The following is a 17,301-nucleotide window of genomic DNA, read 5'->3' as shown; positions in this document are numbered from 1 at the left end:
CGGAAATTTCGACCACCTGGGGTTTTTTAACGTGCACCCAAATCTGAGCACACGGGCCTGCAACAGTTCCGCCTTTATCGGAAATGCAGCCGCCGCAGGTGGGATTCCATCCCGCGACCTGCGGGTCAGCAGCCAAGTACCAAGGTGCGAAATTCCGACCGGATCAATGTTTAGTACTGACAATCATGCGTTTTTGAAAAATAAGTGACGAGGAAGAGATTGCACTTTTAAGAGGAGTAGTAAAGGCAAAAAACAAACTACGGTATCGTCTCTTAACACGGTGTGGTTTAGGGGTCACTTAAGGTGCCTCCTTGTAATCGTCTCGTGTCTTGCGTTCGCGTCACGCTAGTTTCACGTTTGATACTCGTACGCCAAGCAGGTACGCACGCTTATATTGTCAGCTCTTCCTTGCCCTGAACGCTAGCGTTACCGAAGGGCTAATTACTATGTGCGGTAAAGCGCAGCGACAGCGAAATGCCAGCGTACGGAGTTAGACTCAAATTTACGCAAGAAACAAATGGAGGTGGAACTCCAAGGGCGGGAATCAACCTACCCGCGCTCGACGCAGCGAACAGTGCAAAAAAAAAAAACCGGAAAAGGCATCGTAGAACAAAAAATAGATAGTCGGAGAGCAAATGGGTTAACGGCAAGCAAGAAACAGAAAGGAGGACATATTCGCAAAAAAAAAGGAACAATCGCAAACAAAAGAAGAAAAACAAAACAAAGAAGAACGCAAAATATCAGGAATAGTGCAAAAAACCAACATAAAACAAAAAAAGCAGGCCCATCATTCCTCTTATTTCTTACAATTTCACCTTGAGGTAGAACTGGCGCAGCTTTTTTTTTTTACCGCAGCTTCTGTTTTCCAACCCGCAAACATTTTATTTGATTGTTCTTGAAGCCCGCTGGCACGAAAGGCCTTGCGAAATTGGTGAAACAGCTTCGGTTACTTAACTTACTATATACGTTGGTAGGAATAGTTAACGCTTCCATTAGTTTCTTGTTTTGTTGTGACGTTCGTTCTCATTGCGACAGCAAATATATACGAACCCTTGAGGATCAGTTCTGCCATCGCCGTCAAGTTCCGTATAAAGTCCGAAGCGACACCATGGCTCCACGCATCATATTTTCCACGTGCCAGGGGAATCTTAGAAGGCTACCGACGGATGCGCCAGCCGGGCTCCACAGGGATAACGTGCCTGAAGGGGTTCGTCGGGAGGATTTGTCACTCTGCAGCAGCAGCTGCGAACTTGATTAGTATACGGTCCTACGCAGACCGCGTAGAAGAGTCACAGCGAGAGCTTGAAGAGAGGCCTCTCTGGAGAATGCGTGGGTGCATGAAATCCATAGCTTGACAACCATCTGTATATTTTTGATAGTGAAAGATGAGGTAAACACTGATTGGCACGCGCGTCACATTTCGACCGGAACCGATTGCAGAAATATTCGTTGATCGAGGTGCACGCCGAATAAAGATGTGAGGACAAAATTGATCCGACGTCCGTTACTAAGGAACGCCTCATGGTGATATTGAGGCTGGGGTCAGTGAAGCTTCGTAGCTAGAGGAAATAAATAAAGGTAGTGTATAAGCAACTAAAATATTCCGTGTGTGTCTTGTCCTCGCTAGCCCTTATTGCAAGTCAAATTAATTAGGTTCCTGTCTAACATCGTAGAGTACAGTAACCTTCGTATAAAGTGGTTTGTGCAAATCTTCTCTCAGCCTCAAAGGGAAAATCGGCGAACCCTATATATTTTGATTACAGATGCCTGACTATTGATGCATTGAATGCGTATGCTTCACATTGATGCGTACGTTATTTTTGGTGAGACAGCCAGCTAATAACTATTTACTTTGATTCGGTTTGGTAGATGTGTGGTGGGAGAAAACAGTGTGCGATCGGCGAGACTGTTTGCGAACGCGTATTTTCTCGCATAGCGTAGTCCGCGAACGCGACCTTTAACAGGCAAAGGTCAGTCAGCCAGATGCCTCAGTGACCTTAAAATGCTCCTAAACTACTAGGGGTTCTCAAGACGACTGAGTGCTTTCTTTTTTGCGTTTCCCTTTGTACGGGTGCTCTCCCCTTTTCGGTGCACATTTATTCATAAAATACAGGGTAAATGTTTGCACTAAGCAATGAACGTACTAAGATTTTGTAATCGTTGTCTACAAGCTGTTATCTCTGTTGTGCAGTCGAAAAAGACGAAACAAAGTGGAGTCAGCTTATCGGGCAGAATACCCGTGTGAGAAACGGCATATTGGGCGTGCGACTGCGCGGCAAGGCAGGGCAGGAGACAGATCAGAACTGACATTCCTCGTATACGGACCAATCAAGAGCTTATTTCCAGATGACGTCACGTGAAAGGACTGTTGGCGTCACAAATTGAGCCGTAAACACAGGAAACGCTTGGAGGAAAGTAGCTGCTCGTTATTTGTATTTTTTGAGGTCATTTAGAGGTTCTTCAAACCACAGTATATAGCCGGTTCATTCAAGAACTCAGCACTGGTTCTTCGAAAGTGTCAACATTAGCTTTAAGTATATGGGTTAGCCTACCAGCCCAAACAGTTCTATCAGCACTGCGACCTCACCTGTGCAATAGCTGGACTCTCGACCGTTTGGTAGTTTTGCTTTCGTGTTCTCTTCTCGCCCACCATGCTCCCTAGTGTAAATTGTCTGAGCTTCCAAACCCCTGTTTTTATTCGGTGGTGTGATAATATTGGACTCTTACAATATTAGGCTCAAATGGCTTCATTTTTTATTAGAAAGTCAAATTCGCTATTCGAACTATTTGGACAACAGAAAACCGCATAATAAGCATTGATTAATGATATACCTTCGTGGGACTTCGGCCGCGCGATTCGGGAATCATCGAGGCATGTGGGTTTGAATATAGGTTCAGGTTAAAGCACCACAGACGGTCGAAATTAGTGGAGCCGTCTACTACCGCGTCTATCACATTCGTATGGTGGTTTTAGGATAGTAAACGCCAACAACTAAGATTGAGAGTTAGATATTTTTGAATAAATTCACAACACTGACTGCACAAATGATAAACTTTAGGCTATAACGCTTCTTTTGAATCGAAGTTCTGTGTCCTGTCTTCGTAAAATGCCTCACAGGAATATTCTAACAACAAATGAGTTGCTAAAATCTATTGTCAGTTCTAATGCAAAATACTTTATTATCGCACGATTCACCATGGCACTTCGCATACAGTTTGCCATTCGGAGACAGACGATATCGCAAGGACTGTGGGAGTGGCTCTGCTTAAGCGTGATTACAGATGTCATAAAAAAGACGCTGGTGCATACACTCAAGATAAGGAGCTATTTAAAGGCCCAGCACATCTCACCCCTAAAGCACAACGTAGCAGTGGGCTATTCTCTTTTACTGTCCGCCTACAAGGCTCGTCTCAGTTTTATCGCTATCTTCTCTCGCATGACCACCCTTCACGCGAAAATTGAAGCCAACACGAAGCGGTCGCGTCGGGCAACGATTCGAGAGACGTCGCGATAAAACGAAATCCCACATCTTGCAGAATACTCGTATGCATAAACGTAGTTGATATAGGCACTTCATAAGATGCACTGGCAACGTGCGCTGTTTACAGCGCGAAGCATCTCAGAGGAATTGCCAGAGGGAAATTAACTACTATTTCTGTCTGATCAACAAGACTGCGCATAAGATGAGACAATCGCACGGAGCGAAATGACAGCGCTAGTGCAGCTGCGGAATGGTGTTTTTACGCATCGCTCAAGCAAGTGCTTCTAATCGCTTTGTCTACACTCCCAACAAAGTCTTGGTTGAACGATGGCTATATTCAGAAAACCAGTGGAAATGTCCGGTTTCCCAGTTATATCTAGCGTTTTAGGCGGAATATTATTCGGGGTGTACCAAAAACGAACTGAGCTCGTCCGCCACGAAAGAATCGTTCCGAGGGCACAGAAGTTAGCGTATGCCCTCGTCCATTTTGCTGCATTATCGTTAGATGCAACAGATAGCACCAGGGAAAAAAATCGAAAACGTGATCAAAGCTTCCATTCGCTACACTGATGTGCCCATTTTAACACGGGCAAAAGGAAGAAAGGGGGCCTTCCAAACTCACGATGTAAGTCAGGTCCTCTGCGTATGGCCCCGTGACGAGCCGCCAAGCTTTGAACGAAGCCCGGACCGCTGTCATCAACATCGGCAAGTGTGGCAGTGCGCCGGCCATGAAGGGTCCCTTCTTTCGCAACGCTGTCGCCGGTGGTGGCTGATCGACGTCGGCAACCACTTCTCGCCCTGCAACAAGCGTGCATGTCGTACTTGGCGACCACATCACCGTCTTCTTCGACCCAGCCGGCCTCTGCCCTCGACCCGAAGAACACGGCGTTAGCCGGAATCACCGCGACAATTCATGCAGTCCTCTCGATTCTCCCAGTGAATTCGCCAGTGCACGGTTTGTGTAGGGCAGCTCTACTCGACCACAACGCCATCACGCTTATGGATTCAGCCTATGAAGCGGCGCTACGCCCACCGACGTTCGAAGCGTGAGTAGATGAGGAGGCGAAAATAACCAAAACAAAAAAACTCGTAACACATTGTTCTTAAGTATTCGAAATTTTCAATGTGTGAAAGGTGAATATAATTTTAATTTACGATTTATCTGACAGTTGGCTAAATGGTTGCTTCCCTCATTTTTCGGTCGAGTGCGATAAAGGGGAGGGGAGGGGTCGCGTGTCCAGGTAATCTGCTTTCAGGGTCAACGAAGCATGGCTCACATCTGCGTGATAGTCTCATGCGTACCTTCCATAGTTAATTTTTTTTATGCGCTGTTCACTATCGTTATATTTCAGAGCTGAACTAGCTCCCAGAATGTGTAGATAGCCACTCTTGCGATGGCAGAACGCCTTCGCAGGCGCACGGCCGGTGTGCCTTAGCCATCGGTGACGGTTAATACGACACGCTAAGCGACCGAGACGCTGTACTCGACGGTTGTCAAAGCGTTATTCTGAAGGCTGCTGTCTCGCTGCAGCGTTTTTCCACGATTGAGCAACGTAAGTTTGCGAACTATTATGCTGTTGTGCTCGTGAGGAGTTGTGACACAACTGAATCAGCGAAGTATTTGGTGTGCGCGCATATAGAAAGTGCACAATTTGGCTAATAAAAAAAAACCCTTGCTTTCTCAATCTTTCTTGTTGGCCTCCCTTTTAACTCGTGCAAGCAATTAGCGTGCCATATAAGGCCCAATAAAATTGCGTATTTATAACGACACGTATGAGGTCAGCAAAAAGAAAAAAATCAATTTCGCGCCATGTAGGGCAAACGTGCCACATCACTACCACTTTGGTTGTGACGTCATACTTTTTATTCTTTCTCTATTGTTAGTTATCGCCTCCAAACATAGATGCGAACTGTGGCAGCAAGCCGCCAATTTCTGGGCTGTATCTATAGGCTTTAACTTGCGCGACCAGTTTACATATACCTTGGTGCTAGACCACATTATCAAGCTGATGGGGGGGGGGGAGGGCAGCGAGTGGTCAATCGCGCTTTCGTTAGAATCTATCTTATGCATTACATCACGGCAAATCCATGTGCTACCGGGACTGCCCGACGAACACGCACTTTGTCTATATTTTTCTTCTTGAGGTGGCGCTGCAAGCAATCGTCTTGTTTATCTCAGTTTCGATCGACAAAATCTTGACTGAGCTTTCGAGAGTGTAGGCCGCTTCCAGCCGGCCAACCCACGTGAAGGTTTGAACTGCACTTGGCACTGTCGCTATCGGCGCGCTCGAGAACAATCGTATAGTGGTACGGACGTAGTGTGAAGAAGTGTCATATCTTTTTGCTTCACCTGTGTGCTCCGCTGTGTACGGACAAATCGGTGTGGCATCCAAGGTGGTAACCCTGTCTGCGGCATGAATATCGGCTGCTACAAGGCGAATTACTTTTTAGACTGCCGACGGAGAAGAGGTACGTGAACCTTGCTGCTATGTCGTTTTGAAGGTAACACCAAATGTGCAGCGAATCACGCTGAGAGATTGTAATAGGCGAAAATTACATTTTTTTCGTTGATGCAGCGACAGCAATTAAAGGGGGCCTGTTTCTTGCTCTAAGGGTAGAATCACAATGTGTTGCAACCGAATGTAACATGGGATAAATAAGTCGGTGCACGGGTTATTGAATTAATTGTGGCGCAAACTGAAACTCAGTGAAAAGTACGAAACGGCTGGATGGGGCACTGGCTTCCCACCCTGGCTTTCTTTTAGTTTTTAAATGCGAAGCATTTCTTTCGATTCCTCAGGTCACGGGATCGAATCCCGGCTGCGGCGGCTGCTATTTCAATGGAGGCGATAATGGTGTAGGCCCATGTGCTCAGATTTGGGGGCACGTCAAAGAACCCCAGGAGGTTTAAATTTCCGGAGTCCTCCACTATGGCGTGTTTCATTATCGTATGGTGGTTTTGGAACGTTAAACACCACATATAAATCATTCCTTTGCGTACTGTAAGCACTTTTGGCGTCTATCTACTAGTCTGTTTATCTATACTGAGAATCGACACACCCATTCTCCGTTTCCCCATGCAAAAAAAAAGAAATTATGACGTGGCACTTGAAATACAGAAGTGCGCGAATGCTTTACGCTTTTTACGTATAACCAGACGTTGGATTAAAAAAATTGAAAGGGGGAGTCGAAACGTAGCGTTAATAACATCAGGGAGCTTTAGAATGCTGTTTTCAGGCCTTGCCGGCGTAGGGGGTGCCATATGAGCTTTAGAACAGCGTTTGCCCTCCTGCAAAAAGCAACACACAATCGCAGTGACACTGTAGCTTCGAAACCAGCGCTAGCGGGCCACCCGCTATTTCGGGTTTTCTGTGGGCGGGCCGCGAAAGCGAATGGCTGGATATATTATGATTATGTATTTAGAGGATGGTGACGTTTTGGTAGAGCCCTGGCTACGCCTAATCAGCGACAAAATAGCATAAGCAAACATAACAGCAATGAAAAAGAAACTCATGCACAGGTAAGCAAAGTTCAAGCATGTCCAATCACATAAATAAAGCGAAGAAAAATACAAAAAAAAACTGTCTTGATCTATCTATCTATCTATCTATCTATCTATCTATCTATCTATCTATCTATCTATCTATCTATCTATCTATCTATCTATCTATCTATCTATCTATCTATCTATCTATCTATCTGTCTGTCTGTCTGTCTGTCTGTCTATCTATCTATCTATCTATCTATCTATCTATCTATCTATCTATCTATCTATCTATCTATCTATCTATCTATCTATCTATCTACCTATCTACCTATCTACCTATCTACCTATCTACCTATCTATCTATCTATCTATCTATCTATCTATCTATCTATCTATCTATCTATCTATCTATCTATCTATCTATCTACCTATCTACCTATCTACCTATCTACCTATCTATCTATCTATCTATCTATCTATCTATCTATCTATCTATCTATCTACCTATCTATCTATCTGTCTGTCTGTCTGTCTGTCTGTCTGTCTGTCTGTCTGTCTGTCTGTCTGTCTGTCTGTCTGTCTGTCTGTCTGTCTGTCTGTCTAATTTTTCCTAAAGCCTGGTCCCCCACTAGAATGAAAGACCTACCGAGATTTTAGCGAACCAGTCCAGAAGGGACATATGTGTTGTAAGCCATTCAGACTGGCTGAAGTTGGTTGGCTTCACAGCACATAATAATGTTATCCCAGTAATGTTATCGATACCAAAATCATTATATTGGTATGGGATAACATAGCTGCATGACGAGCATAATTCACTGGTCATAACATGGAAATCAAGACATATATGTCATAAATATCGTGAGTTGGATTTCATGGTCTTGCTGCTCTAAGGGTGGTTTCATTCCCATCACGTTTTGCAAAACTGGTGTGGTATGACATGACTGCATAGCGAACATAAGTGACAAACTCTAACGTTGAAGTGATTACATGCATGTTATAATTTTCATTTCATGTCTAGTCATGACTACACGCCCCACTCATGGTACGCTCGCGGTCCTTTCACTAGCTTCATATATATCAAGTTTGGGGTTGCGTTTACCCCATCCGTGACCACCCTTTGGGCGCAGAAGTACCGAGACCCGTATGGCACATCATGTAAGTTTGGTCACTCCCAAATCCAAGGTATCACTGCCTCACACTTACTGTGGACTTGAACTGGTCTACAATTAAGTCATCGCCGTCACCTCCGTGCAACAGGTGTCAAGCCTGGCCGACCACTTGACTTTGAACGCTGACTTCCGGGACCACACCACCGTTCTCTATTACTCTTCATACATGAAGAATACTTGTATGTGTATTTTTGAATAAAAAATTATTATGCCTAGGGGCAGACTTTCAAAATAAAAAAAATACGGGACGTGAATGAATGACGGATGTATATGACTGGTTCAAACGTGATAATCATGACGTGAGTGTCATTTAAGAGCATGACAACACACCACGCTCATGATGCACTCGCGGCCCGTTCGCCTTCTTCACATATACCAAATTTGGTATTACGTGATGTCAATGGACGACGATAGTAAATGACACGTCCAAGCATGATAAACATGGCATGCGTGTCATGTAAAACATGACTACATGCTACGCTGATGGCGCACTCGCAGCTGTTTCGCTAGCTCCACGCATACCCAATTTGGTATCACGTGACATGAATAATCACGAAAATAAGTTACACGCCTAAACACGAAAATCTTGATATGTGTGTCCTCTAAACATGACCAGCTGCTAAGCTTGCAGCGTGCCCGCGGTCGTTTCGCATGCTCCACCTATACGAAATTTCGTATTACGTGACGTGAACAGACGACGAAGGTAAATGACGCATCCAAATGATAGTCATGGCATGTAAGTCATGTACAGCATATATTACGCCCACCTCGTAACGTTGTGCTTATTTTGAAGTTACATATCAACCTTCCTCATTCGTGCTTTGCATACCATCTATCCCCTCTGTACGTGGTGTCTGCCTTTTTTTTTGAGGTTGCACTTGTGCAACCGGGATAGAATCCGTGACCTTCGGGTATGCAGCTGAGCACCGTTACTATTCTCGCGGTATTAAAATCAACGTTCCAGATATTGATTATAGTTGACGTTCACGTATACATTGGATAGTCTAGTAGTATACTTTGAGAGCCATGGGCTCAGCAGTCGGAACTTAACTTTCATTTCTTCTTTTGTTTTTGTTCTGTAATTCCTAAGTATATTTCCAAGCAAATTTTTCCACTCCCACTATGTTGGTATATTTTCAGTATTGAAAGTCAGCATTTGTTATTGGCCCCCAACGTAAGAAGAGGCTGAAAGAAATTTCTAGTGTTAAGTAAATATCGGGAAGGCTCTTAATGCGTTGAGCTTGAGTGAGTAGGTCTTTCAGATAAGCCGACTGACGCCTTATACTTCTTACCACTGAATTAAGTTCAATATCAATTAGAGAAAACAGCAAGCTAAATGTAACCTTCTCTACCACGTGCACATGCGGGATCAAAGGAGCACGTGACAAGACTAACTTGCCTCCTTTGAGTGTCCACCCTCTGTTCAAAGCGCTTTGAAGTATCCATTGCACGAAATCTACAATTGCATGCAGCACGTCGTAAGGCATAGATTCGTTCTGGCTCATCGGAAGCGAGAAGCTAAATAGACTGTACCAATGTCAACCTCTAAGCATGCTCACTTCAACGCATAACAGACCTTAGTTTGAAATATTAGAAAAAAAATAGTTACAACTTTTTATTAATCTGCAGAATGTACCTGCCACAAGCAAGGGAGTATCCTGCAATATTTATTGAAGGAAATAGTGGCGCGGTAACTGCTCACCCACGATAGAAATTAAGGACAGCGCATGCACTTAACGAATATTTGTGCTTGCTTCTTCTAACGCTCCTGTAGCTTTCGTTCATCATGGCGCCTTGGCTCGTGTTTTGGATAAAAGAATGCGTAGTTGTAAGCGTCGTACGCTGTTGCGAGTAGGTGAGCCAGAGACCGTCAATTGGGCAAAGTGCAACCGCTGTATTTTTGCAACAAGTAACTTTTTTTCGAAAACCCAGTACCAAGCCGAAAGAACCATGCATAGGCAAATAAATGTACTAACTATCTTAACCATGCTACCGAAAGCGCTGTACGTTGAAGCTTGCATAGACACTGTCCCCATATTTTCTTCTAGACAATTACGTAATTTTAAGGTTAGCTTCAAAGATCACCCTCGTCTTAACTGCACCTAACTAGCGATATGCTACACACTACCCTGCGCACGTAATAGATTCCTGTCGTTAAGCCGATGATGGATGCCGCGGTCTGAAAAGGCCGAAGTATCTTCGAGAAATAGCGAAGGCGTATGCCCTCGTAGATTTACGGTGCCTTTGAACTTCGGTGTTGCCTCCTAATATCGAAATTTTTTTATGTCTATCGCTCTCAGTTTTTTTTTTACTTGACCGAGCTAGAAGCAGATCGTATCACGAGAGATTCGTTCTGTGACTCCGAAAGACTTCATTTGCCACGGCGCGAAACGACGCCACCAAAGCTTCCCTCGCCTTTCAGCTACTTCACCTAGCATGCCCTGTATCGTATTACGTATTTATCTTTTGTATTGTTCATTATTTCAGTAGAATTTCAGGAAGTTACGTGCACCTACTTCCGTATGCCTAAGAACCTCGTCGCCCTTCTAAATTTTTTTTTACCTCATGTCATTTTTTGTTGTTCATGAAGGGGATTCAACGAATGAGTAATAAGACGGGATGAGAGATTTTATTCAATGTGCTGGCACGGCTTCTACCATGTATTATTGTATGAATAGGGAGATCCGCATGTGATTTTTGTAGTAATACATCAGGAAATAAGACGGCGTTGAAGTAAGACGTGCTCCTCCGAAAATAGTCAGTATAAGGAACTGAGTAGAGCTCCAGGAATCTTTTTACGTTTTTACAACATGGCGGAGATCTGAAAGCTGAAAGATATGACGTCAATTATTTTTTCCTCGTTTTTTCTTTTCTTTTTCTGCAGGTGCATTTTAAGCCGCCGTTTTCCAAAAGACGTGACGTACAACTTCAACATCATGTGTAAAGAGCCGAACTAGTTCGTGAGTACCCATTTCAAATATATTGTGCTCGCCTTGCACACCCATACAAAAGAGAGGTGCCCATACACCAATATTACCGAATTACTGAAGAAAAGCACGCAGTGACTAAACGAAGTCCTTTAAAAGCAGTCTTCTGTAATGCAGCCTTTAGAAGTTTTTTACAGAAGTCGTAAAGCAGTCTTTTCTACAGATTTTGGTTTAGAGAAGTCGAAGAAACTTTTTTTGTTGCTGACTTTTCTTTTGAAATAAATTTATTATCAAGTTAAGCAATGTTTTTCTATCACTTTGTCGCAAATCGGTGTGAGTCGGATAACTGCGCTATAATTGACAACTAACGTGAAAGCCCTGGACCCCTCATCATCAAGTCAAGTCAAGTTTATTAAATAGTTCAGTTGAGTTACATAGTTAGCGTTATTACAGCAGAAGGTCCCATAGTTTAAGAGAAACTGACTGGGGGGACCTCCTATGGCTACATAGATGGGCTAATTACAAAAAATACAGCAATAGTATCCGGACTTGTTAGTAATAATGAATAAGCTTGTTTAACAATAAAAATACAATCAATGCACACCATAATGGTAATACTCACTATTGAAAAATAACAAAAAATAGTCAAAAGCAAGTGAATACGAAAACAATATTAATGAACACCGTTAATGAACGCCTTATCAGGCACGCCATTGACCATCAGCAGCGTCGGCGTACCTCGGCCTCGTAAAGAGTAATGAAAAAAGGATAGACTTGTGTCGGCCATCTTTCGTGCATAGCGTCGCATTTTCACCGATGCCTAAGAAACACCAAGGTCCTTAGAATTACGTATCTACGTATTTTCGATTAAAAGAATACGCTACCTAATACTTACGTGTTGATGTTGCACCTCAGATATTGGCAATGTTCGCTTTTTGATCGACAATGTTCACAAGTGCGACGAAGCTATCAGTTCAAGATGGCTGGGCGTTCAGCAAGTGCTTCAACTTTGGCCGGGTGGCCCAATCTTATAACAGACAGACAGAAAAAGAGAGCGAAACTTTCGTGCGTTCAAGTATTTCAGAAATACTATATCGCCTCTAAAATCCTGGCAAGTACCGTGTATTGCGGAAATTGATTTCACGAGAAGCAGTCGACGAATGACAGCCTGTGCTAAGTCTCTCACATTGAGTCAGGCGTTACGATCTGAATTGAAGACCTGTGGTAAATTTAATAGTTGTGCGCACATCGTTAACTTGCCAGGCAGAGAGAAATCACTATATAGTTGGCGAAAACTTGACATTGGAGCGAAGGCTACTTGAGGTGGGGCTTCTGAAAATTCGTGTTGTCCAGCGAATATACTTGCGGACAACTCATTCATAAGCCCATCTTGGCAATGGAGCGAGAACTACGGAGTGAAATCCCGAGTATCCTTCCGCTAATGAATGCAGTCCCACAAATGTTCCTGTATTTTCTACGTAAGATATAGAATGTACACCTTTATTTTCCCCATGTCGCTCTTCGACACGGGAGGCAGCTTACGTCATTCAGGTATTCGCATTTATTATAAACTACACGTTGTCTCTTTGTGACTTATATACTTCAGGAAGCCGTGCGTTTAACGTTTACCTAGAACGCTAAGCGACGCCTGCGCCGATAGAAAACGCCGATTACTCGCAGTCATTCCTTTCCACAGCGTGTTAAACGCATGTCATGCCAAACTGCTTCGCGTAAGAGTACATGTGCAGAAGCTCCTCCCCCGTATATTTCTTATCGTTGCTAAGAAACGCAGTCCGTAGGTTTATAATGTGCGAGCGGGAACTTGCAGACGATTTTGTTTTTCCTCGCTCGCATCATATACGCTTTTAGAATATCATACACAAAATAGTAACGAGAGAAACGTGTTGATTGGTCATTGTATGTTTCAGTGTAATATTGGCGATATAGTTTGCTTGAAGAATCACACAGTGCGTTTTCGGCAGCACTCTGATCAACTAACATACAGGTGGATTTGACTCGCTAGGCATTGTTGCACATTTAAATTTCAGCACGTGATGACGCCGTCATACGACGCCCTTATGACGTCGCCTTAACTGCACATCACGGGGCGGCAAATCATAACGTCATCGCATGACATCGTCACCTGGCTTAACTATATTCACAAGATGGACGTGATCGTAGACGGATCTGTCACGTGACATATGATCAGCATGATTCGTATCTGTCTGCAGCTAGCATTCATATAGGACAGGGGAGAAATCAAGCTACAAGCGAAGAATTTTGGCATTGCGAGTATTTCAGTGTAATCGCGGGTTCCACCGTTTTTCTAATTTTTTCGTGCTGACCGAAGTGGGAACGCGGAGAACGGTTGACGTATGGTGACGTAATACGCGATCCACAGGCCCGAATCGTGTGAATACAGCTTTAACCATACAGTTTCATAAAATTACTGGACGGTATGTACTCTGGCGCTGCGATCGTTCAGCGATCATGGGAATGATTAGTAGTGCACGGATATGCCTAGTCTTCGTACCTGCAGCCCTCGAATTGCACTTCTGGTTTTCAGTTTTGTTTTGAAGGAAAGAAAGGACTCTGTTAAACTTCGTGACCAGATTTGAAATGGTAAGCTTAAAAGATTTAGGAGGTGAAGCGCAACTGCTGAACGTTTCCTGAATTTTGTTTCGTGACAAAATAGCTTCAATCCATGCGAACCTTAACGGAGCCAGAAGTACGAAGATTAGGAAAAATGTGTGCACTACCCGTCATTCTCATGCAGGCTGAATTGCCCTGCATTGAAGCGCCCATAGACACTAGCGCCAAAGTTCCCTCTAGTGTATTTATGAGGAACTTTGGCTCAAACGGTGGACTGATCGCAGAAGCAGCGCAAGAGACGGTGAGGCACAGAACATAGAGTTTCCTTATTTTAACTAAAGGACACCCTGGCACTGCGATCGTTCAGCGACCATGGGAATGATGAGTATACACGGGTTCGCTTAATCTTCGTACTTGCGGGCGGTGAGTCGCACTTGTGGTTTTGTTTATTGCAGTATATTGCTTTCGTTTCGAAGGAAAAAACGAACCCTTTTATTTTTTGTGACCCGATTGGAAATGGTAAGTATAAAAAATTAAGGTGCTGAAGCGCAACCGCTGAACATTTCCTGATTGTTTTTTTTTTGTGAGAAAACAGCTTCAAGCTGCACCAGCACACATGACGCCAGAAGTACGAAGGTTAGACAGATACGTGTGCTACCCATCATTCTCATGCTCGCTGAAACCCTGTGTGTTGCAGCTCCCGTAGACACTAGCACCAGAGTTCCCTCTAGTTTATGTTTAGAAACCTATGCGGCGCAGACAGCTTACAACTCATCTAATCTTGGAGGCCGTGCAAATCTAGGTGAAGTGCAGAGTGTGGGAGTGGATCAGTGCATAACCTAAAAAGAAGATTGCTTTCATCTTCGAGATGTTTTAGGTGAAAGCATGGGGGGTGCACTTTCATTTTTACGTTTCTAGATCAAAAGGCACTTCAGTAGCATCTTTCATGCATTATTCAATTGATGATTGATTGTTGCAAAGGTATCAATTGTTTGTAACACTAACACTCTATAAGTTTAGGGTAAACAAAAGTCACCCGTCCTAGGGATGTACGTGTCATAAATATTGCACGGGCCCCACTGCCCACTACAGAATGAATAAAAAAGAAGACGCCCGCCATGGTGCTGTAGTGGTTGTGGTGCTCTATTGCTCATTCGATGGTCGCGGGGTCGAATACCGATCGTGGCGGCCACGCATCTTTGAAGGCAAAATAATGAAGGCCGCCCCGCCGCCGGGGTCTAGTGGCTACGGCACTAGGCTGCTGACCCGCAGGTCGCGGGATCGAATCCCAGCTGCGGCTGCTGCATTTCCGATGGAGGCGGATATGTAGGCCAGTGTGCTCAGATTTTGGTGCACGTTAAAGAACCCCAGGTGGTAAACATTTCCGGAGCCCTCCACTACGACGTCTATCATAATCATATGGCGGTTTTGGGACGTTCAATCCCACATATCCATCAATTAATCAATCGAAATGATGGAGGCCCATTTGGTTTGATTTCAGTGCACGTTGAAAAACATCATGTGGTAAAAATTTTTGAAATCTTCATAATTATATCAACATTCTGTGAAACAAAACGGCTACAGTTAATATTTTTATGATTTTATTATTGTTAGTCAGTTAAGTGGCTAAAGATGACCAATTATTACTAGTCTGTATGAATATGCTTTGGTTACTTGATTTAACGTCCGCGCATCTTTGTATGCTTGACAAGCTAAATACAAAGAACTGAACGCAATTGCTTGAACAGCGCACCAAGAGATTACAGTAAGATGACCTTTGTACCTTTATTTACGCGTTGTGCATCGCGTATCAGTTGCTTCACTTTCGTAATGAGCCCAGCTTCGCCGGGCCCCACTTTTGGTGACGTAGGTTCTAGCTCATCATAGGTTTCAATCAGGGTGCGGAACGATACAGTAGTCGAACGCTGTTTGCAGGACCATACCGTCTTTAATTACGTGGCCGCTTTTTGCTGGAATCTTCCGAGGACCAATCGAATAGCTCTCGACCGTTCTCGCGTGTCAACAGGGAACTCCCGCCTGTTTACAGTGTGGCTAACGAAAGGAAGTTGAATGTACTAGAACGAAGGGTTCCCGGGTAAGTTCGTTTAGAAAGCGAATGTAAACACAATTGGATAGAAACGTATTGCGTATGTTTGATATTTGATGGTTGCATATAATAAAAGCTAGCAAGTGTATTTTATTAGTGCGCGGCGCAAGCTATGTTTACCGGGAAGTTATGTACAGAAAAAATCAAGCTGTAAGATGACGCCATTTCCACACTTTCATACCGTGGGGTACCGAAAATGTATTGATGCTGGTGATGACGACTTTTGGAACATAAAAGTGAATCGCCATCACTGTTCCTGAATTCTTCAGCATTTTACCTAATTGAGTTAGTTACTGGCTTCCCCCATGTTAACGTCAGTTGCGTGAAGCCGAAACCTACCAGAAGTTATCACTATACTACTACCACCACCTTGACCATTACGATCAACGCACTTGCTTGTTCATCAAAAAGAACAGTCGTTTTTTGTTTACCACTTCAGCTCTTATGATGATGATGATAAAAACTTCATTTTGGTCCAGCGAAGACGCAGAGCAGACCCCTTGCCACCCGGCTAGTCCCACGTAGGGACTTGATTTTTTTTGTCTTCTCTAGTGCAACAATTTCGATTATGAAGTGTTTTCCAGTTCACGATCACAAATCTTGAGAATGCTTCAGAGTCATCTGAAATTTAATAGCTCGAAAAAACTGCCACCACTCGGGCTCAATGGAGCGGTGATATAAACAGAGCCCTACTCGAGTCATACGCAGCAGAATTTTTATGGTTCGTAAATCATTTCGATAACAGTAGAGACTTGGGAACGGCCGGACGAACAGCTTGAAGGCCTAACCTTGGTTATAAATAGAAACATTTTAAAACACGCATGAGCGGGTCAAGTACGCCTGAACTAGTTTAAAGTGCGGCAAGGTTGTGAAACCCCGACAGTTACTCATTTATAAAGGGTGCATGCTTTAATAAAGTACGCACTCGCTAATGACCTTTTTTTGTAAGGCGAAAGCCTTAAGTAGGCACTGTGTGAAACAAGAGGGTAGTTTAACCTTATATATTATACCCTGAAAACTTTATTGCCGTTAATTTTACCATCGTATCTCCATTACTAAACTAGAAAACCAATGTCAAAAGTCAGACTTGAGCTATTCAGGTGGCTTTGGCTAAACGGAATTTCTTGAAAATGCCTTTGTCACGTCTCTGGCTGCATCGAAAGCCAATTTACGTCGATCGATTCTACTTGGCAGACGTCTTCAAGTTATTTGTTGTCGCGACGATACGCGCGGGAATTTCGAAGTGGCGTCGCCACCTGCACTTCTTTCTTCCGCGTTACATCAGTCGCCGAGAATCTCATTGCGGCAAGCGTGGTGTTTACGGCACATGAAAGGGTAAATTACTAATATCAATTTTTTTACTTTTTCATCGTCACCATCATCACCATCATCATGATCATCCTCGTCATCATCATCGTCATCATCATCATCCTGACTACACACACTGCAGGGCTAAGGCTCTTACCGTCATCCGCAAATAAAGCCAGCCTTCTGCTCTCTCATGTCACATTATAGCTGCGAACTTTTTATTCTCGTC

General features: G+C 43.8%; 1 protein-coding gene across 3 annotated transcripts in view; it reads left to right on the top strand.

Moving 5' to 3' along the window:
• The window catches only part of LOC142768831 (uncharacterized), a 308,858-nt gene that overhangs the window by 230,197 nt on the left and 61,360 nt on the right, over positions 1 to 17,301 (top strand). For 2 of the 3 annotated variants that reach the window (XR_012885492.1, XR_012885491.1), the window contains exons 1-2: positions 5,709 to 5,951; positions 11,023 to 11,098. The exons of the other annotated variant lie outside the window; for it this stretch is intronic. The gene's annotated coding sequence lies outside the window, so the exon portion shown is untranslated. Of the gene's footprint in view, positions 1 to 5,708; positions 5,952 to 11,022; positions 11,099 to 17,301 lie in introns of those variants that run through there. 3 annotated transcript variants of the gene reach the window in all.

This window comes from Rhipicephalus microplus, chromosome 8, assembly GCF_043290135.1.
Source record: "Rhipicephalus microplus isolate Deutch F79 chromosome 8, USDA_Rmic, whole genome shotgun sequence".
Lineage (NCBI taxonomy): Eukaryota > Metazoa > Arthropoda > Arachnida > Ixodida > Ixodidae > Rhipicephalus > Rhipicephalus microplus.
Note: the sequence above shows the minus strand (reverse complement) of the source record. Positions and strands in the feature narration are given on the sequence as shown.